Source organism: Ochotona princeps, chromosome 13 (assembly GCF_030435755.1).
Source record: "Ochotona princeps isolate mOchPri1 chromosome 13, mOchPri1.hap1, whole genome shotgun sequence".
In the NCBI taxonomy this organism is placed as follows: domain Eukaryota; kingdom Metazoa; phylum Chordata; class Mammalia; order Lagomorpha; family Ochotonidae; genus Ochotona; species Ochotona princeps.
This window is the reverse complement of record NC_080844.1, coordinates 41,810,697-41,834,117: the sequence shown is the minus strand read 5'-3', so window position 1 is coordinate 41,834,117 and position 23,421 is coordinate 41,810,697. Positions and strand designations below refer to the sequence as shown.

At 43.2% G+C, this 23,421-nt stretch overlaps 1 long non-coding RNA gene across 1 annotated transcript; it reads left to right on the top strand.

Moving 5' to 3' along the window:
• Positions 1 to 4,407: 4,407 nt before the first annotated feature.
• On the top strand, positions 4,408 to 5,384 carry LOC131481685 (uncharacterized). Its single transcript, XR_009246506.1, has 2 exons — positions 4,408 to 4,541; positions 4,904 to 5,384. It is a non-coding gene; the product is annotated as an uncharacterized LOC131481685 (long non-coding RNA).
• Positions 5,385 to 23,421: the final 18,037 nt, after the last annotated feature.

Here is a 23,421-nt window from a genome sequence, read left to right as displayed (position 1 = left end):
TCAGAACTTTCTTTGGTCTTCTTTTCTCAGCTCTGGTGTGAGTCCAGTTCTGACATTCACATTGTTCAGCAGCAATGTTACTCTGTGGAGTGGGACCTGGCTAGAAGATGTCTTATTACTATGGGAGACCAGATTCCAAGGGTTACTAACAACCATAGTTACCCTTCAGACACAACCACTGCAGCTCATTGATCCCTGGAGAGAATGAACCAACATGTCAGCATTATCATCTCGAAGCATGTGTTGGGTTATGCAGCTTCTCAGCATTTACTGTTTGAAATAGTTCCTGCCAGAACACGTAAGATTTTCATTTTGGAGGGCAGGGGCCATGAGGTCCTGTCTGACTATAGTCTCACTCAGGCAGGCCTGGTGCCGGATCCAATCCGTGAAGCCCAGGCTATAGTAGTATGGCACCATCTTAGACAAGGGAGTTGCTATCAGAGGGCGGCCAGCACGTGCAGACAGAAACCCCTGCATGTCTCTTTCCCAGGGACCCCACAGACAGTCCTGCGATCCAGCATTAAGTGTCTGACCTCCCAAGTCTAACAGCACAAGGGTGGCTCGGCTCAAGCATCCTATTCCACGTGGTGTTTCCAGAGCATCTGGGATATCCAGCCCTTGGGACCCTATCCCTACCTCTATGGACCTGCATACCATCTGCTTCCCCACTGCCCTCCCTCCCTGGAATACTAGAGACATTACTGAGGGCTGTGACCCTGTGCAGGTTTGGTTTGGTTCCTTCACACACAGTAGGGAGTGTGAACAAGTGTGGGTTAGTGTGTTCCCTCTGGGCAGTGTAACCAGTGCAGATCTAACTCTGGACCCCTTGGTTCCAGCTCCTCCTACTTACAGTAGCTGGAGTTTCTACACACCACCCATCACTCTGGACACCACTACGGGCTCTTGCCCCTTTCATGCACAGCTGCCAGGGCTTTCTAGGTCATGCCGAAGCCAGTGTGCCTACTTTCTGGGACTCTGGCCTGGATCTTCCATGCTGTGCCCAGCTCAGCACATCATTTGTACACTTGGGGCTCTGGTCCAGATTTTCTGTGCCTCATGCCAGGCCCAGGGCCTTGGATCCAGACCCAACCCCAGAAGCTGTCAAGGCAGCTCTGAACTGGGTGTCCTGCACTCTGCCCAGCTCAATGGACAGCTAACGGAGAGTAGCCTGAAACGACTTGCTTTTTCTGTCCTGGTGCCAATGCCACTGTTGCAAATCCAGCTACTCTTTGGGGAACCTGCCTCTCCTGCCCCACATTAGCACTGGTCTTGGGGCTCTGAAGTTGGTCACGGATGGGAGACCACGAGCCAAACCTGCTCACGGGGCCGATGCTGATCTCACAACCCCAGCTCCTGCCTTGGCAAGTGGCTGGGTGTCTGTGCCAGGCTCCCTTGCAATACCTGTAGGTCATGCTTCCAGCCCGAGAAGCCTCCGACTCTGGTCCCTCCCTCAGGAGATGGCTGGGGACCTGTGTGTCAGAGATTCCAGCAACCACGACCAACCAGAGGAGCTCCCTAGATTTCCTCCTGCTACTGTCACGGCACAGGGACTGTCAGAGTCCAGTTGGGACAGAAACCAAAATAATTACCAAAAAGCACACATCATCAGGGAGAAACACTCAGTTCACAGAAATCACCGTGTGAAAGTGAGAGAAACAACAAATTCCTCAGGTGCACAAGTAACAGTGTAGGACACAAAAAGGATAATAAGCAAGGCATGAGCACGCCTCCAAAGAAACACCATGCTTTAGTATCAGACCATGAAAAAGGGAGACAGGGGAGATGCCCGACTTACAATTCCTCATAAGGAATTGTATGAATGATGAAAAGTTTCCAACAGATACGCAAAAATATAGCTAAAGTTAAATGAAATTAGCAAATCCATGTATGGTATAAAAATTCAGCAAAAAGATATTGAAAGAGAAGGAAGTGAATAAGTAAAAAAATACAGGCATTATGTAACAGCAGCTAAGCCACCTTTCAGGATCCCAGCAGCCCGCATGGAGTGCCTGGGATTGAGTTTTAACTTCTGTCTGCTCCAGCAGCTTCCTGCCACTGTACCTGGAGCAGCTGGTGATAACCTTCAGTTCCTGAGTCCCTGCCATCCATATGCGAGACCTGGATGGAGTTCCTGGCTCCTGGCTGTTGCAGGCATTTGGGGAGAGACTTAGTGGATGGAGCATCAATATATTTTATCATTGTTTCTCTGCTTTTCAGATAAGGAAAAACATTTTTAAAAAAGATTTATTTATTCCTATTGGAAAGGCAGCTTTACAGAGAGAAGAGACAGGGATAAAGATCTTCCATCTGCTGGTTCACTACCCAAATGGCTGCAATGGCCAGAGCTGAGCCAATCTCAAGTCAGAAGCCAGGAGCTTCTTCTGGGTCTCCCATGTGGATGTAATGTTCCAAGGCTTTGGACCATCCTGCACTGCTCTCCCAGGCCACAAGAGGGAGCTGGATTGGAAATGGAGCTGCCAGGACACAAACCAGCATCCATATGGGATCTCCATGTTTGGAGGTGGAGAATTAGCCAATTGAACCATGTGCCAGGCCCTCAAATAAGAAAAACATTTTTAAAAATTGCAGTTAAAACCTAAACAACAGGCCACGTCTAGCAGAAGAAAGGCTATCTAATCTTGAAGTCATGGTGATAGATTTCGGAATCTCAGACAAAAAAAGGAAAGCAAAAGTTGAGAAGGATGATAAGGAAGTGTTGGTTGGGATCTCTGGGATGCTACCACCTGAGCCGATATTTGAGTCCCCAAAGGATGGGAAAAAAAGAATAGTTTGCAAAGCCCATTGAACTGATCCCAACTAGACACATTATGCTCAGTGAAATAAACCAGTCCCCAAAAGACAAGTATTGTATATTCTATCTGATATAAGGCAACCTTCATGCAAAATACATCATGAATAGATATATAAACATGTATATACATATATTCACCTAAAGGAAATACATAATGGAGACTAACATAGAGAGAAGTGAAGATATGCCACAGTATGCGTCTCCACTCTCAAATAAGACTCCCCATGAAACTGTCAAACATATCTTGAGGATACTAGATTTTTCACCCTTGCCAATATCTACAGTGTGATACATTTAAACAGCAGAATGATGGACTTGTGACTGTTGCTGAATGACTGTACTATGGTAATAATATGGGGAAAACCATGGCAGGGAGGGTGGAAGGGCCTCTCACATGGATGAACTTCTAGGCATTGAATCAGCGGATTCATCTTGGCACAGAAAAGGGGCTTGTGAATACATTCATCAGCTGTGAAGTCTCCTTCCCCTCTGGACTGTAGCCAGAGGTCCTATGCCACTTCCCAACCAGACTCTTCTCTGGAGTCCTGACCCATTTATAAACGGTGCTTACGTTGACTGGCCCAAGTTAGTACATAAACCTCAAACTCCAGCATGTTACTGTCAGTCCATATAGAGTCACATTTCCAAGAATAAAGCCTTCAATAAAAGTGTTGCAGAGATAGCAAATGAGATAAGTGAGGCATAGCCCGGGGCACAGAATTTAAGGGCACACCAACAAACCTCAAGAATTAAAAACTGATATGGTATTAACTAAAAAATTAATGGGGAGGAAAAAAATCTATGGTGAACAAAATGGATTTCTGTGGTCAAGAATGGGAGAAAGGATTGGAAAGATCAGGAAATAATAGGTTTGGGCTCTGGGCTAGCAGGGGTGCCAGTGTCATTGCTGCTGGTGCAGCCGTGGGCAGGCAGAACGGAGCCTCCCCGAGCCCAGCTGCAGAGTCTCAGGGTAGTTTCCTGATCGCTGTTGCCAACACAGGTATTGGCAGATGGACTTCCGCATTCACCAGCTCCCCAGGACAGCAGCGGCCAAACAGCTGTGAATCCCCTGGAAGGGGCTAGGGAACGGCCATGTTGCTTGCAAGTGCGCCCTCTGGTGGTTCTTCATGAGCCTGCACATGATCCCCAAACTGGCTCTGCTGTTGTGTTAGCAGTGGGTAACTGGGGCTCTAGAGGGCTGCTGGGCAGGGCTGTGCCTCATGCCAGGAGCACAGAACTTTAGGGCTCATTGTTCTTCTGGAAGAGGGCAGAGGCTCCATAAACCAGGCCCAAACCACACAGGAGTGCCGAGTGCCTTTGTCAGAGCAGAGCTGCCCTCTGCTCATGCTCCACTGACCAGTGTCCCTGGATAGGGTGGATGACCTACAACTTAGGTATACTAGGAAAGGGGACGAATGCTCCCCAGTGTTATAGAAAGTGAAACGAGGGACCAGAGACGCTAAGTAGCTTGCTCAGGATCACACAGCAGAGTCACACATCAGCTGAACTCTACTGCCCCTCACATTTGTGTGGTAGCTTTGAGAGAGCTCAGTGACACTTGGTCGGTTCTGTTTGTCTTGGTCAACACAAGTGTTTTCTGCATTGCAGGGGATCCCAACAAGCCCTCGGGATTCAGAAGTGTTAAAGCTCCCGTCACCAAAGTGGCCGCGTCGATTGGAAACGCTGCTCAGAAGTTGCCCATGTGTGACAAATGTGGCGCTGGCATTGTGTGAGTATCTGCTTCCCAGCCTTGGCAGGAGGGGCTAAAGCCAGTCTGGGGGGAAACTGCAGCACGTTGCATTGTACAAGATGCAAATCCTACCTGGACAGGTGGAGCAGAGGCCAGGAAGGTCGTGTGTCCCGGAGCAGGTGGCAAGGATTTCCCTTTGCCGCAGAAGCCTCAGGTTCTGCAGGTGTAAACGCAGTGTGAACAGGGCAGCCCGTGGCAAGGGGCAGGCCCTGCTGATTGTGAGCCCTGGCCCCAGGAGAGAGAAGCTCCTTTATGTTGGAGGGCCTGTATTTTTGAGAGAGACCACCACTGCCTCTTGACAGCATCCCTGATGAGCCCTCTCTGCCCCCTCACTCCTGCAGAGGCATGTTTGTGAAGCTGCGGGACCGCCACCGCCACCCCGAGTGCTACGTGTGCTCTGACTGTGGCACCAACCTGAAGCAGAAGGGCCACTTCTTTGTGGAGGATCAGATCTACTGTGAAAAGCACGCCCGGGAGCGGGTCACACCCCCGGAGGGCTACGATGTGGTCACTGTCTTCCCCAAGTGAGGCAGCAGCTTCCCCAACCAGCCTCCTCCTGTCCTCTCGTCCCTCTTGAAGTTGCCCTGCTCACCTTGCTCCTGGGCCGTGCGTGTGGGAGGTCGAGTCCTTCCAGCTGGTGCCCACTGGTGCCCACATGATGACTGCTTTTCTGAGTAACGGGATGTTACTTGTTCCAGGTCCCCTTGCCAGCCTTGCTGGGTCTCTTCCTCACCTCCTCTCTGCTCTGCTGCCAAAGGACATCAGCTGCATTTGAATGAAATGGAATTTAATATTGATTAAACTTCATTTTTACTCAATAAACGTATTGGTTGTCATTTGTGTCTTGCCTCAGGGCAGATGAGCCACTCCTCTGGTCTTGCATCTGCTGCTGGCCCAGGAGTGCAAGCCTTTGGCCACCGAACGTTCTTTCATGGGTATCTCTTTGGAGCTTGCTCCTTGCTCCCGATTATCTTCCCCTGTTGTTAAGATACTGAGCTCTGTGTAACTGACATGTGTTCCTTATATCTGACTATTCTTGGGGTTTACACCAGAGGAAGTAAATACTTCCTAAATGGTAAATGTCAGACTTTACCAAATGGTCTTAGAATATTCCGCCATGAGCCCCTACCCAGGCTGGTTGATGCTTTCCTAGCTGGGAAAGAGCTAGTGTGTTTTCGTGCCAGAAGAGACTGGGAGCCCTGGCTAAGGTTCCCAAAAGACTCTGCTGGTGAGTCATCCCCAGTGGAGTGGTTTGCATCAACAGTGGAGGCCCCAGTTCCACGGGGCTGATTGAGTGATCGGTAAGAGAGGTGGACAGGGCGCTCTAGCCGACACTCCTTCCCGAAGAGCACATCTAATCTGTAGATTTTCAGAACTTTCTTTGGTCTTCTTTTCTCAGCTCTGGTGTGAGTCCAGTTCTGACATTCACATTGTTCAGCAGCAATGTTACTCTGTGGAGTGGGACCTGGCTAGAAGATGTCTTATTACTATGGGAGACCAGATTCCAAGGGTTACTACCAACCATAGTTACCCTTCAGACACAACCACTGCAGCTCACAGATCCCTGGAGAGAATGAACCAACATGTCAGCATTATCATCTCGAAGCATGTGTTGGGTTATGCAGCTTCTCAGCATTTACTGTTTACAATAGTTCCTGCCAGAACACGTAAGACTTTCATTTTAGAGGGCAGGGGCCATGAGGTCCTGTCTGACTGTAGTCTCACTCAGGCAGGCCTGGTGCCGGATCCAATCCGTGGAGCCCAGGCTGTAGTAGTATGGCGCTATCTTAGAGAAGGGAGTTGCTATCAGAGGGCGGCCAGCACGTGCAGACAGAAACCCCTGCATGTCTCTTTCCCAGGGACCCCACAGACAGTCCTGCGATCCAGCATTAAGTGTCTGACCTCCCAAGTCCAACAGCACAAGGGTGGCTCGGCTCAAGCATCCTATTCCACGTGGTGTTTCCAGAGCATCTGGGATATCCAGCCCTTGGGACCCTATCCCTACCTCTATGGACCTGCATATCGCATACCATCTGCTTCCCCACTGCCCTCCCTCCCTGGAATACTAGAGACATTACTGATGGCTGTGACCCTGCGCAGGTTTGGTTTGGTTCCTTCACACACAGTAGGGAGTGCGAACAAGTGTGGGTTAGTGTGTTCCCTCTGGGCAGTGTAACCAGTGCAGATCTAACTCTGGACCCCTTGGTTCCAGCTCCTCCTACTTACAGTAGCTGGAGTTTCTACACACCACCCATCACTCTGGACACCACTACGGGCTCTTGTCCCTTTCATGCGCAGCTGCCAGGGCTTTCTAGGTCATGCCGAACCCAGTGTGCTACTTTCTGGGACTCTGGCCTGGATCTTCCATGCTGTGCCCAGCTCAGCACATCATTTGTACACTTGGGGCTCTGGTCCAGATTTTCTGTGCCTCATGCCAGGCCCAGGGCCTTGGATCCAGACCCAACCCCAGAAGCTGTCAAGGCAGCTCTGAACTGGGTTTGCTGCACCCTGCCCAGCTCAATGGACAGCTAACGGAGAGTAGCCTGAAAGGACTTGCCTTTTCTGTCCTGGTGCCAATGCCACTGTTGCAAATCCAGCTACTCTTTGGGGAACCTGCCTCTCCTGCCCCACGTTAGCAATGGTCTTGGGGCTCTGAAGTTGGTCACGGATGGGAGACCATGAGCCAAACCTGCTCACGGGGCCGATGCTGATCTCACAACCCCAGCTCCTGCCTTGGCAAGTGGCTGGGTGTCTGTGCCAGGCTCCCTTGCAATACCTGTAGGTCATGCTTCCAGCCCGAGAAGCCTCCGACTCTGGTCCCTCCCTCAGGAGATGGCTGGGGACCTGTGTGTCAGAGATTCCAGCAACCACGACCAACCAGAGGAGCTCCCTAGATTTCCTCCTGCTACTGTCACGGCACAGGGACTGTCAGAGTCCAGTTGGGACAGAAACCAAAATAATTACCAAAAAGCACACATCATCAGGGAGAGACACTCAGTTCACAGAAATCACCGTGTGAAAGTGAGAGAAACAACAAATTCCTCAGGTGCACAAGAAACAGTGTAGGACACAAAAAGGATAATAAGCAAGGCATGAGCACGCCTCCAAAGAAACACCATGCTTTAGTATCAGACCATGGAAAAGGGAGACAGGGGAGATGCCCGACTTACAATTCCTCATAAGGAATTGTATCAATGATGAAAAGTTTCCAACAGATACGCAAAAATATAGCTAAAGTTAAATGAAATTAGCAAATCCATGTATGGTATAAAAATTCAGCAAAAAGATATTGAAAGAGAAGGAAGTGAATAAGTAAAAAAATACAGGCATTATGTAACAGCAGCTAAGCCACCTTTCAGGATCCCAGCAGCCCGTATGGAGTACCTGGGATTGAGTTTTAACTTCTGTCTGCTCCAGCAGCTTCCTGCCACTGTACCTGGAGCAGCAGGTGATAACCTTCAGTTCCTGAGTCCCTGCCATCCATATGCGAGACCTGGATGGAGTTCCTGGCTCCTGGCTGTTGCAGGCATTTGGGGAGAGACTTAGTGGATGGAACATCAATACATTTTATCATTGTTTCTCTGCTTTTCAGATAAGGAAAAACATTTTTAAAAAAGATTTATTTATTCCTATTGGAAAGGCAGCTTTACAGAGAGGAGAGACAGGGATAAAGATCTTCCATCTGCTGGTTCACTACCCAAATGGCTGCAATGGCCAGAGCTGAGCCAATCTCAAGTCAGAAGCCAGGAGCTTCTTCTGGGTCTCCCACGTGGATGTAATGTTCCAAGGCTTTGGACCATCCTGCACTGCTCTCCCAGGCCACAAGAGGGAGCTGGATTGGAAATGGAGCTGCCAGGACACAAACCAGCATCCATATGGGATCTCCATGTTTGGAGGTGGAGAATTAGCCAATTGAACCATGTGCCAGGCCCTCAAATAAGAAAAACATTTTTAAAAATTGCAGTTAAAACCTAAACAACAGGCCACGTTTAGCAGAAGAAAGGCTATCTAATCTTGAAGTCATGGTGATAGATTTCGGAATCTCAGACAAAAAACGGAAAGCAAAAGCTGAGAAGGATGATAAGGAAGTGTTGGTTGGGATCTCTGGGATGCTACCACCTGAGCCGATATTTGAGTCCCCAAAGGATGGGAAAAAAAGAATAGTTTGCAAAGCCCATTGAACTGATCCCAACTAGACACATTATGCTCAGTGAAATAAACCAGTCCCCAAAAGACAAGCATTGTATATTCTATCTGATATAAGGCAACCTTCATGCAAAATACAACATCAATAGATATATAAACATGTATATACATATATTCACCTAAAGGAAATATATAATGGAGACTAACATAGAGAGAAGTGAAGATATGCTACAGTATGCGTCTCCACTTTCAAATAAGACTCCCCATGAAACTGTCAAACATATCTTGAGGATACTAGATTTTTCACCCTTGCCAATATCTACAGTGTGATACATTTAAACAGCAGAATGATGGACTTGTGACTGTTGCTGAATGACTGTACTATTGTAATAATATGGGGAAAACCATGGCAGGGAGGGTGGAAGGGCCTCTCACATGGATGAACTTCTAGGCATTGAATCAGCGGATTCATCTTGGCACAGAAAAGGGGCTTGTGAATACATTCATCAGCTGTGAAGTCTCCGTCCCCTCTGGACTGTAGCCAGAGGTCCTATGCCACTTCCCAACCAGAGTCTTCTCTGGAGTCCTGACCCATTTATAAATGGTGCTCACGTTGACTGGCCCAAGTCAGCACATAAAGCTCAAACTCCAGCATGTTACTGTCAGTCCATCCAGAGTCACATTTCTAAGAATAAAGCCTTGAATAAAAAAGTGTTGCAGAGATAGCAAATGATCCCCCAAATGCCTAAAAATCAACTTAGAAACACACAAAAAATGAACTAGAAAGTAGTGATACTCCCAAAAGGAACACAATGCATTAATAATGATCAGTGAAGAACGGGAGATTGAGAGATGGCCTGAAAAATTCAAAACAGTAATCGTAGGTTGCTCAAGAAGACAGAGAAGCAGTTACATGAAATAAGAACACCCATACATGATATGGACAGGAAATTCTACAAAGGGATACGGATATTGAAGAAAAATCAGATACATTAGAGATTAAGGATTTAACAAGTCAACAGATGCAGCGAAAGCCTTAACAACAGACTTGGTGAGGCAAAAGAAGAAAGAAAAAGAATATCTGATGTAGAAATCAGGTTATTGAAACATCTCAAAGAAAATAAAAATTAGACTGAAAACAGTGTGGATTGGTTTTGCCCAGCAACCAATATACAAGTCTTAGGCGTTCCTTAGTAAGGAATACAAGACTGGCTTAGAAAACTTCCTCAGTGAAACAGCAGGAAATTTCCCCAGTTTAGACAAGATACTGACATTCCATTGCCAGAGGCCTGTGGAACCCTGGAAACGTGATCTGAAAAGAGCATCAGGGCTGTGCTTGTGGTACAGTGGTGAAGCTGCTGCCTGCGCTGTAGGCATCTCATTTGGGTACAGTTTGTGTCCTGGCTGCTCCATTATGTACCCGGCTCACTCCCTACTAACGGCCAAGGAAAAGCAGCAGAGGATGGCATCAAGGGCTTAGACCCTTGCCACTCTAACAGAGCAAGCTCCCGGTTTTTGCTTTGCCCTGACCCAGCCCTGGCCATGGCAGCTATCCCAGTAACAAACCAGAGGCTGCGAGATCTCTCCTTCTCTGTCTGCCTTAATGGAACTGTGATTTCCAAATGAATGTCAGAGAACAAAATATCCTCACTGTGATATACTGAGGCCAAACTTTCAAAAGTAAACGACAAAGAGAATATTCAAAATAGGTAAGACAGAAATGCTAATTCATCTTTAAAGCTTATGTCTTCAGAACATTTCATCCCAATGCTGTGGAGTAGATTTTCTTTTCACCGGGACATGAAATATTCTCTAGGATAGGCCATATGCTAGGATATGAAACAAGTCTTAACAAATTAAAAAAACAGAAATACTAACTTGTATCTTCACTGACCACAATGGAATGAAGCTGGAAATTAACAACACAAAAAAATTCTAGAAAATATGTAAGTACATGCAGATTGAAACCACAATCCTAAATTAATAACAGGTTATAGAAAAAATTGAATTCCTTGAAATGAATGAAAATGAAAACACCACAAATCATAATTTAGGGGATATAGCAAAAGCAGTGTGGAGACGAAAATCCAGAGCATTTAGTGCCTGCATTAAGAAATTGGAAAGGTATCAAATAAGGGATATAACAATGCCTCTTTAAGATCTAGAAAAATAATAACCAATCAAATCCCAAATTAGAGGGGGAAAGACATAGTTAAAATTAGAGAAAAATAATTGAAATAAAAATAAATGCAGTAAGATCATTGAAATGAAGAGATGGGTTTCCGGAAAAATACAGTTGATAAATCATTGGCACAATCAAGCAACAAAGACCAAAATAAATAAAAAACAAAGATAAGAATCAATAATTACAATTGATACAACAGAAATATAAAGAATGATTTGGAATAGCTCTAAATAGTTATATGATAATAAATTGAAAGTTTAGAAGAAATTGATTGATTTCTGGACAGATCTAAAATTGAGACCAAAATTGAGACATAAAGATGAAAAATTCAACAGCCCAGTAACCAAGGTCTGAGTTTGGATTAGTACTAAATTGCCTCTCAACACAGAACAGCTCCTAACCAGATGGCTTTATTGCTGAGTTCTACCAAACCTATAAGGAAAAACTGTTTCAAATTCTTGTTATTCAAAATAGAATGAATTTTTCAAATTAATTTTGACCTTAATTCCAGAACCAGAGAAAAAACAAGAAACTACAGACCAATATCCTTGATGAACACGGATGCAAAATCCTCTACAAATTCACAAACCAAATCTGATAACACAGTACAAAGGTGACTCATCCACTCAGGCCATGTGGAACTAATTCATCCTGGGGATTCAAATGAACAAATGTGATGCTTTACACCAATAACATGAGGGACACAAATTATCTTAAAGCAGGGAACGCATTTGATAATATACACATTTATAAAAATATCTCAACGCAATTAACACGGTCTATGAAAAATCCCATCTAGCATCATACTGAATGGTGAAAAGCTGAAGTGATTTCAGTTAATATCAAGAAGCATGTGAGGATATCCACACACAGTTATTGTTTGATATGATTGTGGATATTTATCTAGAGCCGCTAAACAAGTAATGGAAATCAGAGATACAAACTGAAAATGAGGAAGCTGCACTAGCCTTGTTTACCTCATCCTTTCTGCAGGGTAACCAAAAGCAAATTCAGCAGAGGTATAAGACACAAAGCCAACACAAAAATCAATAGATTTCTTATACATCACTGATGCGGACTGTGAAAGAACTTAACAGATCAGCCCCTTCCACACCATTGCACAAAAGACAGAAAAGTTAAATGCTTTGAATAAACTTAACCAAAGATGTGAATGATTCCTACAACGAAAATTACAAAGAAGTGAGAGAGATAAAAGACACACAATCTTCCATGTTCCTGGCCTGGAAGAGTTAGTAGCAAAACATCCACACTGAAATGTAAGATGGCTAAGCAGGGTGGAGCCACACTGAGTTCAGCTGCTCCAGGACAGGCAAAGAATGAAGGGTGGATTACTTTTTCTAGAACAAAGAGATGACGAAGACACTGATGCAGCCTGATATGTGGTAGAGCCAGTTGCCCTCATAACGTAACAAGGTAGGAAGAAATAGCTCCATGCCTACCATCCACAGTTCTAGTTCAGAAAAGTCACTGACTTATGGTTCAGCCTGGGAGCTGTTCGAGGTTGAGCAACTGCCTTGATTCTGTCCCAACCCCTACTCCTGTAAAGTGCCACACTTGGTAGTAAAAAGTCAGGCAGTGTTCATTGGATCCACTCCCACCTATATTAGAATCAATAATAGGAGGAGAGTACAGCAGCCCCATCACTGGAGATAGTGACCTAGTGGGAACCATGCAGCCCACAATCCTCATTTCCATCTTGGAGTGCTAACGGGGGTCGAGGTGCCCTCCTGAACCCCTGAACTGAGTGCACATTTCTAGCTTCCCAGCCCCCTTCAGAATTGTTGGCAAATGACAGGTAAGAATTTCCATCTTTTTTTTTTTTAATTATTTATTATTTAACTTCAGTAATTACATTGTATTATGTGACACAGTTACATAGATACTTGGGTTCTCCCCACCCCTCCCCAAACTCTCCCACCATGGTGGATTCCTCCACCTTGCTGCATAACCACAGCTCAAGTTCAGTTGAGATTTCCCCATTGCAAGCGTATACCAAACATAGAGTCCAGCATCTTATTGTCCCGTCAAGTTCAACGGCTTCTTAGGTAGAATTTCCATCTTAAGGTGAGTATTGACTGCTGCACCTCTCATAAATGTATCTAGTGGTTTTCTCTAATGGATAAATCTGTGCTCCTCACTGACTTGGATTGTCTACAAAATTGGCAGGAGGTAGGGCATCCACTTAAGACTGAGACACTTTCCTTCTCTCTGTAACAATGGTGCCTGTTTTCAAACTGCTAAGGCAGAACCAATAGGCAGCTGGTTCTGGGAACATCTTGGCTCTCTGTGTGTGGAGCAGCCTTGCAAGGCTGAGAGTAGAGCTCCAGCTTGCTGGACTGTGGGAGTCCTGTGTGCAAAGGCCCTGGGAATTCTCTGACAGCACGATAAGGTGTGGAATATTGTGGGTCTTTCAGAAATTATTGCGTTTGGCATGAGGACAGCACTCCCTGAGGGCCTGATCATTGCAAGTTCCATGCTCACATGAAAGCTGCTGCGGATGCTTTGTGCAATTCCTTCAAATGCATGATGCTGTGTGTTGCCACTGTAGGCTCTACTGTGCATTGACCACCTTGGCAGAGAGGCAGTCAGACAGTGACCATACCAATAATGCCCTCCCCCTGCTGACAACAGAAGAGATCTGTCACACCCAACATGATGTTATCCTGGATTCCTCCACCACTCAACCACTGACTGGAGCTCTCTGGCCAGACCTAGCATGTGACTGAATATCCGCTGGGGGAGCAGACACTCCACTAAGCCATAGAGGTATAGTTCAAAGGTTAAAAAAATCAGAGACAAAATCAGTAAGTGATTGCACAAATGCCTAAAAAATAAATGTACAAAAATGAGACTGTGGAAAAGGAAAATCATATGTCCCTAAGAAACACAACGTTTCAATATTAGAATATGAAGAGAAAGAGATCAATGAAATGCCTGGAAACGAATTCAGAAGGATGATAAGGTTACTCAAAAACAATGAGAATTGGATGCATAAGAAAATCCATACTAAAGATGTATAAAAATTCTTCCTGTAGTATTAAGATATTGAAGAGAAATCAAACTGAAGTATTCGAAATGAAGGATTCAATGTGGCAAGTGAAAAATACAGTGGAAAGCCTTTACAATAGACTTGTTGAGGCACAAGAAAGATATTCAAACTAGAAGACAATTCTTTGGAAATAGAAACAAACAAAAAAAGAGATAAACTTAAAACAATGTTCAAGCTTTATGGACATAATGATTTGTCTTGGTAGTCCTGGAGGTGTGGTAGGATAGAATGAATTAGAATGTCTAATCAGTGAAACAACAGCAGAAAACTTCCCTAACTTGCAGATATAAAATGATATCCTAGGTACAGGAAGCACACAGATCTGTAATAGACATGACCATGAAAGATCTTTAGCTTGACACATTACAGTCACACAGTAAAGCACAGGAAAAGATTCCAAAATGTGTTCCTGAGAAACGTGAGGTTGCCTGTAAAGGATCTCTAGTTAGACTGACAGTTGATTTCTCATCAGGAATCTTACAGAGTAGGAGAGAGTGGAGATGCCTAATCCAAGCCCTAAAAGGGAAAAAAATCTTATCAAACAACAATGTTGTCCCCTACAAAGTTCCAATTAATAAATGAAGGTGAAAGAAAGAACTTTCAAAACAGATATTAGAAGAATTTGTCAGTACTTGTTTAGTCTAATGAATGATACTAAGGGATTGGCTACACACATAGAAACAGAATGATATTCATCATCATGGAAGAATATGAAGGCAGGAAATCTCCTAGTACAGGAATAAGAAAAATCCAAAGCAAACAATTGGAATGTCTATGGAAAAATGGCAAAGTTGAGCCATTACTTATCAGTAATAACCTTGAGAGTAGGTGGCCTAAATGATCCAATAGAAAGGACCGTCTGTTTGCTGCTTGTAGGAAACATACCTCACCAACAAAGAGATGCAGATTGAAAGTGAAAGGATGTAAGAGATTTATGTCAACAAAAATCTAAAAGGACCATCCTAATGAGATAAAATACTTTAACATAAAAATGGTCAAAAAGAGACAAAGAAGCGCAATGTTTAAGGATCAAATCAACGGGAAGATGTGACTATGTAAATAAATGCACCCAATGTCAGAGTACCTGGCTATCTAAAAGAAATGTTTATGGATCTGAAGGGAGAACTAGATTGCAATACAGTAATAGTAGGAAATTTCAGCACTTTACTTCCATCAGTTGACTGTTCAACTAGACCAAAATCAAAGAAACAACAGAGCTCATTCATGCCCTGGATGAAGTGGCCCTAATGATTTCTACAGAACATTTCACCCCACAGATGCAGAATTCTCATTCTTTTCATCAGTGCATGGAATTTTCTCTAGGACAAACAATATACCAGGCCATAAGGCAAGTCTCAACAAATTTAAAAAATTTGAAGTCATAACATGTAACTTTTCTGGCCACAATAAAGCGAATTTGGAAATTAGCAACTTAAGACATTCTGGTAAATATGCAAACACAGAGATAAAGCAACATACCATTGAATCAACAGGTCTTAGAAGAAATAAACTTTCTGGAAATGAATGAAGATAGCATAACACATCAAATCTTAAGGGCTATAGCAAAAAGCAGCATCAAGAGGGAAGCTGACAAGAATCAGTGCCACATCAGTACATCTGAAAGGCATCAAGATAAATATCAAGATCTCAAAAAAACAAAACAAACTCAAAGAAATATTTAAAATTCAAGGATAAACAAAATTGAGGCTCAAAAAATACAAAAGATCAGTGAAAATAAAATTGTGTTTATTGAAAAACAAAAATCACAAAATTGATGCACCTTTGGCCCAACCAACCAATCAACCAACCAAAAAAACAAAGACCCAAATCAACATCAGAGATGAAAAGATGTTATAAGCAAAAACTAGAAAAACAAAGAGTTGTCAGGAATCCCTAAAAACAGCTAGATGCTAATAAAGTGGAAAACCTAGGAGAATTGGGTAAGTTGCTGCACATAATCAATATTTGCTCCCCTGGATTATTGCACCGTGGATCTTTCTCCAGGATGCCAACTGCACAGTGTGTGAATGAAGCATGTTGTGTATTTTAACTTTTAATATAAATATTCTGCTTTTGAAGGAAAGAATCTTGATTGAATTTGAACTGTAATACTGCATCAAGGTGGAGGATTCCACCAGGGGGGAGGGGCGTGGGATTCCCAGAGCCTATGAAACTGTCACATAATGCAAAATAATTAATAAAAAAATATTCTGCTTTTGTTATTTGTCTGTGTTAGGGCCTCATTGCTGCACTGTGTTCTCAGGTAAGTCAGCAATCTCGGGGATGGGAGGGTGAGAAAACTTGTGTCTACTCTTTGATGGTTTCCTTCTCTTTATTCCTGAACTGCAGGAGACTAAGCCCTTTGGTCTTTCTTGATCTCATCACTGGGATACATTTATCTGAAGATAGATTTTTCTATACTGGATACTTCTTTTCCCATTTTCTAATTGCTTTGTAACACCTCTGCTGTGGACTTTCCTAATCCTTTCTCATTTCCCTGGGAAAACACAAGGTACTGAAAAAAAAAACTATCAAAATTGAGTCACGAAAACATAGAAAGCTTAAATAGAACAATCACCAAGATGGAGATCGAATCAGTAATACTCTCCCACAAAGAAAAGTCCAGGACTGGATGGCTTCCCTGATGAATTCTACCAATATTTTCAAGAAGAACTAATTCCAATTCTTCTCAAATTATTCGAAACAATTGAGAAGAAGGGAATTCTCTTAAATTTCTTTGATGAGGCCAGCATCACCTTAATTCCAAAGCCTTAAGAGACAACAAAGAAAAAGAACTACAGACCAATATCCATGATCTATTGTTACAAAATAAGTACTAGGTTTTGCAACACTGAAGCAAAAATCCTCAATAAAATACTAGCCAACCGCATCCAACAACACACTAGAAAGATCATTCACCAACACTGAGGAGGATTTATCCCTGGCCTGCAGCGATAGTTCAATATATACAAATTAGTAAACAGATATATCACATTAACAAACTGAAGAATAAAAACCTTCAGCAAATGATACAGAAGAAACAGTCTTTAGCAGCGTATATGACAAAGCCAGAGCCAGCATTAGGTTGAATGGGGAAAAGTTGGAAGCATTTCCACTAATACCGAGCACCAGACAAGAATGTCTACTTTCAGCATTGCTATGCAATATAGTTCTGAGGTTTTAGCTAAAGCCATTAGGCAAGAAAAAGAAATCAAAGGGATGTAACTTGGAAAGGAGGAAGTCAAGTTATCACTGTATCACTAAATACAGGGAAATGAAAAGATTCCACCAAGAGATTATTGGAATTCACAGAGTTTAATAAAGTTTCAGGATTTGAAGTCAGCACATAAAAATCAGCAGCATTTGTATAATGCCTTGGCTGAGAAAGAACTCATAAGATTCATATCATTCACAATAGCTACAAAATTTTTAAATACCTTGGGATACACCTGACTAAGGATATGACAAATCTCTTTAAAGAAAATAAAATGTTAAAGGAGTAAAAGAAGATACAATAAGTAGAACAATCTGTTGGGTTCATGGATTGCACAAATTGGTATCATCCAAATATTCATACTACTCAAAGAAATTCAGAAATTCAGTGTGATCAACATTTTTTTCACATCTAAAAAAAAACAATGCTAAAATTCATATGGAAACATAAGACAACCCTGGATAGTAAAGAAATCTTAAACAACAGAAGCGAAACTGGAGGCATCCCAGTACCCTAGTTCAAGCCATGCTCCAGGGTAGTGACAATCCAAACAGCCTTGCCCTGGCTCACAGACAGACACACAGAATAATGGAACACGATACAAACCCCAGAAATGAATTCAGGAATCAACAACCAACTGATCTTTGAGAAACAAGCTAAAATAAGTCCCTGGAAAGTGGGCAAATGGTGCTGGGAAAATAGGCTCTCCCTGTGCACACACATGAAATAAGATTCCTTCCTTATACTCCAAATAAACTAAGGATCTAAATCTATGGCTTGATTCCATCAAATTAACAGAAAAAAAATCAGGAAAACTCTGAAAGATACTGATGCAGGCAAAAATCTCTTGGAAAAGACCTCAGAAGCCCAGGTCATATAAGGAAAAAAAACAGACAAACAGAATTACATCAAACTAAGTGGTTTCCATACTGCAAAGCAAGCATGCAAAATGTGGAGACACTGGACAGAATGGGAAAAATACATGCAACATAGGTAACTGAGAAAAGATTAACGCCCAGAATCTATAAAGAGCTCAAGAAATTCAGCAACAACAAATAGTCAAGAAATGTGCAAAGCAAACAAAGGGGAATTTTCAAAGGATAAAATTCTAACAGTAAAAATGCTTGGGTTTGGCGCAATAGCTAAGTGGTTAAATCCTCATGTTCCAAGTGCCAAGATCCAATACAGGTGCTGGTTCGTGTCTCAGCTGTCCTACTTCCCATCCAGCTCCATGTTTGTGGCCTGGGAAAGCAGTGAAGAATGGCCCAAAGTCTTGGGACTTTGCGCCTGTGTGGGAGACCTGGAAGAAGCTCCTGGCTTCTGGCTTTGGATCAGCTTAGCTCTGGCCATTGCGTCCACTTGGAAAGTGAAACAGCAGACAGATCTTTCTGTCTCTTCTTTTCTCTGTAAATCTGATCTGTCTCTTCAATAAACAAATCTTAAAAAAAAATGCCCAGGTTCACTAACTCTCAGGGAAATACAAGCTAAAACCACAATGAGTTTTCACCTCATTTCAGTTAGAATGACTGTCATACAGAAATAAGAAAACAATAAATTTGGGGCGGATGTAGGGAAGAATGTATCCTAAATCACTGTTGGTGGGAATGTAAGCTAGTGCATCCACTATGGAAGACAGTATGGGGAGTTCTCGGCTGTGTGAACAGAGATCTACCCTATGACCCAGCTATTTTTTTTTTTAAAGATTTATTCATTTTATTACAGCCAGATATACAGAGAGGAGGAGAGACAGAGAGGAAGATCTTCCATCCGATGTTTCACTCCCCAAGTGAGCCGCAACGGGCCGGTGCGCGCCGATCCGATGCCGGGAACCAGGAACCTCCTCCGGGTCTCCCACGCGGGTGCAGGGTCCCAATGCATTGGGCCGTCCTCAACTGATTTCCCAGGCCACAAGCAGGGAGCTGAATGGGAAGTGGAGCTGCCAGGATTAGAACCGGCGCCCATATGGGACCCCGGAGCTTTCAAGGCGAGGACTTTAGCTGCTAGGCCATGCCGCTGGGCCCAACCCAGCTATTTTATTCCTGGGAATTTATACAAGCTAAATGATCTCAGTATGAGAATATCCTGCATTTGTAGCAGCTGAATTCACAATATCTAAGATATGGAATCAATACAAATGCCATCAGCTGATGACTGAATAAAGAAAATATCGTATATGCACGCACTGTGGAATACTGTTCAACCAGAAAAATGACATTCTGTGTTTTGCAAGAAAATGAATGCAACTGGAAACTGTTAAGGTTAGAGAAATAAGCTAGTCCAAAAGACAATGTATGTTTTCCTTGACTTGTTGTAATGAATACACAGAGTATAAACATGTATGAGTGAAACTGACAGTATTTGTTTGTTGGCTACAACTTTTGTGCATACTCTCAAGGAACACAGGTTTTTATTACTTGCTATTGGCTGAATCCTTTACTTAGCAGAAGGTTATGTTTGTGAATGTAAAGTGAACTGGAAGTATACCCTTGTTAGAATTACACAAAGAAGGAAGAAGCAGGGTGGGGCTCCGGTGGGGAAGAGGGTAGAGTGGGAAGTATCACTATGCTCCCACGTCTGTGTTGTGAAGTACATGACATGTGCTCGGTTTATACAAACAAAAGGTCCCTACTTCCCAACTCAATGGCCAGAGCCAACGTGATCCCAATGAACACAGTCAGGACATTCTTCACAAAGATCAACCCTAAAATTTACATAAAAACACAAAAGGCTCTAGGGCCTAGCGGCTAAAGTCCTCGCCTTGAACGCCTGGGGATCCCATATGGGCGCCGGTTCTAATCCCGGCAGCTCCACTTCCCATCCAGCTCCCTGCTTGTGGCCTGGGAAAGCAGTCGAAAACAGCCCAAAGCCTTGGCACCCTGCACCCGCGTGGGAGACCCGGAAGAGGTTCCTGGTTCCCGGCATCGGATCGGCGCGCACTGGCCCGTTGCGGCTCACTTGGGGAGTGAATCATCGGACGGAAGATCTTCCTCTCTGTCTCTCCTCCTCTCTCTGTATATCTGACTTTGTAATGAAAATAAATAAATCTTTAAAAAAAACCACAAAAGGCTCTGAATAGACACAGCAGTCTTACGATGAAGACAAACGTGGAGGCACAGCAATGCCATGTATGGAGACATACTGCTGAGAAGCTATAATCAAGACAGCCTAGTACTGGCACAGAAACAGACTTGCAAGCCAATGACACAAACTAGACACCCTAGAAACCCATCCATGTATCTGTAGCCCAATAAGGGCAGAACCGCTGGATAGGACAGTCCTTTCAACAAATGGTGTTGGAAAATTGGATCTCCACATGTCAAAGTTTGAAGTGGATCAAGATCCAAACCGAAGGCCTGAATCTGCCCGGCAGAGGAAAATCGAGGGGGAACGTGATGTGGCAAGATGTTGCCTTACGCAACGGTGTGTGACGATTTCTTAGAAAAGATCCCTGAAGTACAGGCAATGACAAAAATGGACCAATGCAGTCTTTCAAGCTAAGATGTTTTTGTGTAGCGAAGGAAACAAAGTGAAGAGGGAACCAACAGGAGAAAATATTTCCAAAATACATATTTGATTAAGGATTACTATCAAGAATATATAATGAGCTCGACACTAAACAACAAAATAATGCAGTTAAGAAATGGGAAAAAGATATGGACAAATATTTTTTCTTTTTTTTTAAAGATTTATTTTTATTTTTATTACAAAGTCAGATATACAGAGAGGAGGAGAGACAGAGAAGATGATTTTCTGTTCGATGATTCACTGCCCAAGCGAACACAACAGCCAGTGCTGTGCCGATCCGAAGCCGGGAACCAGGAACTTCCTCCAGGTCTCCCACGCGGGTACAGGGTCCCAAAGCTCATACCTCATACCATTTAGAATGGCTATCATTCAAAAGCAACAAACCAAAAAAAAAAGGAAAAAAGAAAAAAAGTAATGAACAGCTGCTGCTGATGCACATTTGGATCAAAAAAATCCCTTATACATTGTTGGTGAGAATATTTGGTGCAATCTTTGCGGAAGACAGTGTAGAGATTCCTCAGAAAATTGAAAGTAGATGTACTATATTATTCAAGTATCCCAGTTCTGGGAACACATCTGGAGGAAATGAAATCAACATATTAAAGAGATAACTGCATTCTTCCCCCCCTCACAGGTACAGGAAGAAAAAGAGAGAATGTGGAAATGGTGACCTCATCCACCTTCCTGTAGCCCTTGACCCTCATCACCCTAATCAACTATGTAAAAATCACCAAAAGTAAAAATAATTAAGTTTAAAAAAACTAATAAAGAACCCTTAACATAAAAAAACGAGTTAATTGCATTCTCAAGTTTATGGCAATTTAATTCACAATAGCTAAGATTTGGGAGCCACCTTGATATACATTAACTGATGATTGGATGTGGTGTATATATATATGCTGGAGTATTACTGAGTTCTAAAAAATGAATGAACTCTTGACTTTTTCAATTAAGTGGCTGTGACTATAAATCTTTTTTTTTTTAAGGATTTATTTGTTTTAATTACAAAGTCAGACATACAGAGAGGAGGAGAGACAGAGAGGAAGATCTTTCGTCCTATGATTCACTCCCCAAGTGAGCCGCAACGGCCATAGCTGAGCCGATCCGAAGCCGGGAACCTGGAACCTCTTCTGGGTCTCCCATGCGGGTGCAGGGTCCCAAAGCTTTGGGCTGTCCTCAACTGCTTTCCCAGGCCACAAGCAGGGAGCTGGATGGGAAGTGGAGCTGCCGGGATTAGAACCGGCGCCCATATGGGATCCCGGGCGTTCAAGGCGAGGACTTTAGCCGCTAGGCCACGACTATAAATCTTTATACAAATTGGAATAAACTAGAACTGAAAAGAAGAAAAATCAGTTTTTTCTTATTTGTAGTAGCTTACAGATGTGTATATAGGTATAAATATAATTTTAATGAGCTGTAATTTTAAAACGTATTATTTGAGTAAAATAGACATTTGTCTAATTTGAATATTTTAAAAGTACTCCTGTCAAATCAGGTTTGGGAGCACCTCAGACGAAGTTTCTTTGGAGATCCCTCCAACTGAACTGCTGATCTCAGAACCCAACCATGAAGAGACTGTTAGCCAGTGGATTCTGAATAATTTCATCGTGCTTGGAACGGTGAGACTGGCAGCAATTCAGACCTGTTGAACTAGCAAAACTGCTTGAGCAGGACCCTGGGAGCATGCCCCACATCGGGGACCGGGGATGGCGGGAGGCTGGGTGGGGCTTCTCCCTTTGTTTCTCCCCTGACCCCAGATACAGGAAAAAAAAAGTAATATTATTATGGAAACAATGGTCTTACCTACTTTCCTGTGGCCCTTGGCCCTTTGTGCCCTGATTGACTAAGATTATTTAAAAAAAGAAAGTACTCCTTGCCTCTATTCTTGCTGAAATGTGTTCTTTTTACTTTTTTACTTGAACTGTTGATATATGAAGTATTAAGTCTTTTGCTATAATCTAAATTAGTTATCTCCCCCAAATAAAAAGAATAAAAGAAAAAAGAGGGAGAGAAGGAGAGAGAAAATATGATCACATCCCTATTTTTGTATCCAGAAAATACATTGAATATGTTCTCTTTGTATTAACATCGTGTTAACATGAAAATTGATGGATCTTTTGTAGTTCTTAGTGTTTGGTGTGACTCCTTAACAAAAAGTTATTAGGTAGGACATTCCTTCACATAGCCAGGGACTTTATAAATCATGAAATGCTTGCACCATCAGTCCTACAGCAGGCACTGTCACAGGCAAGAAACAGAGGCTCAAGGCACACGAGGATTACGCAAGCGCAGAGGGATGTGAACACACACGTCACAGCAGTCCGCGCACTGCGGGAGAGTTCCTGCGGCCGGCGAGTGAGCTGTGGGGTTGTTACAGTGCATGAGTTGTGGCGGACCTCCTGAGTTCCTCTTTCTAAACGCTCTTTGGAGTGCTGCGTTTGAATCCTTTTAAAAATAAAGCATTTACATCCAGTGGGATTAGGCCCACAAGAAACTGAATCGCTGAGATTATTGGACAGAAGTAGTTCCAGCTTTGGTTACCACTATCCCTCAAAACATTGGCCGAACGTTCCTGAATAATGAGAGTTCTCTGAATGGTGATTACATTTATATCATCTGGCGATGTGTGGGTAACGCCTGCGTAGAGGGTAAATAGTGACCTTTAAAATTTTTTTCCTGCTAATGCATAATGAATTTTTGTACACATAAAAATCCCTAA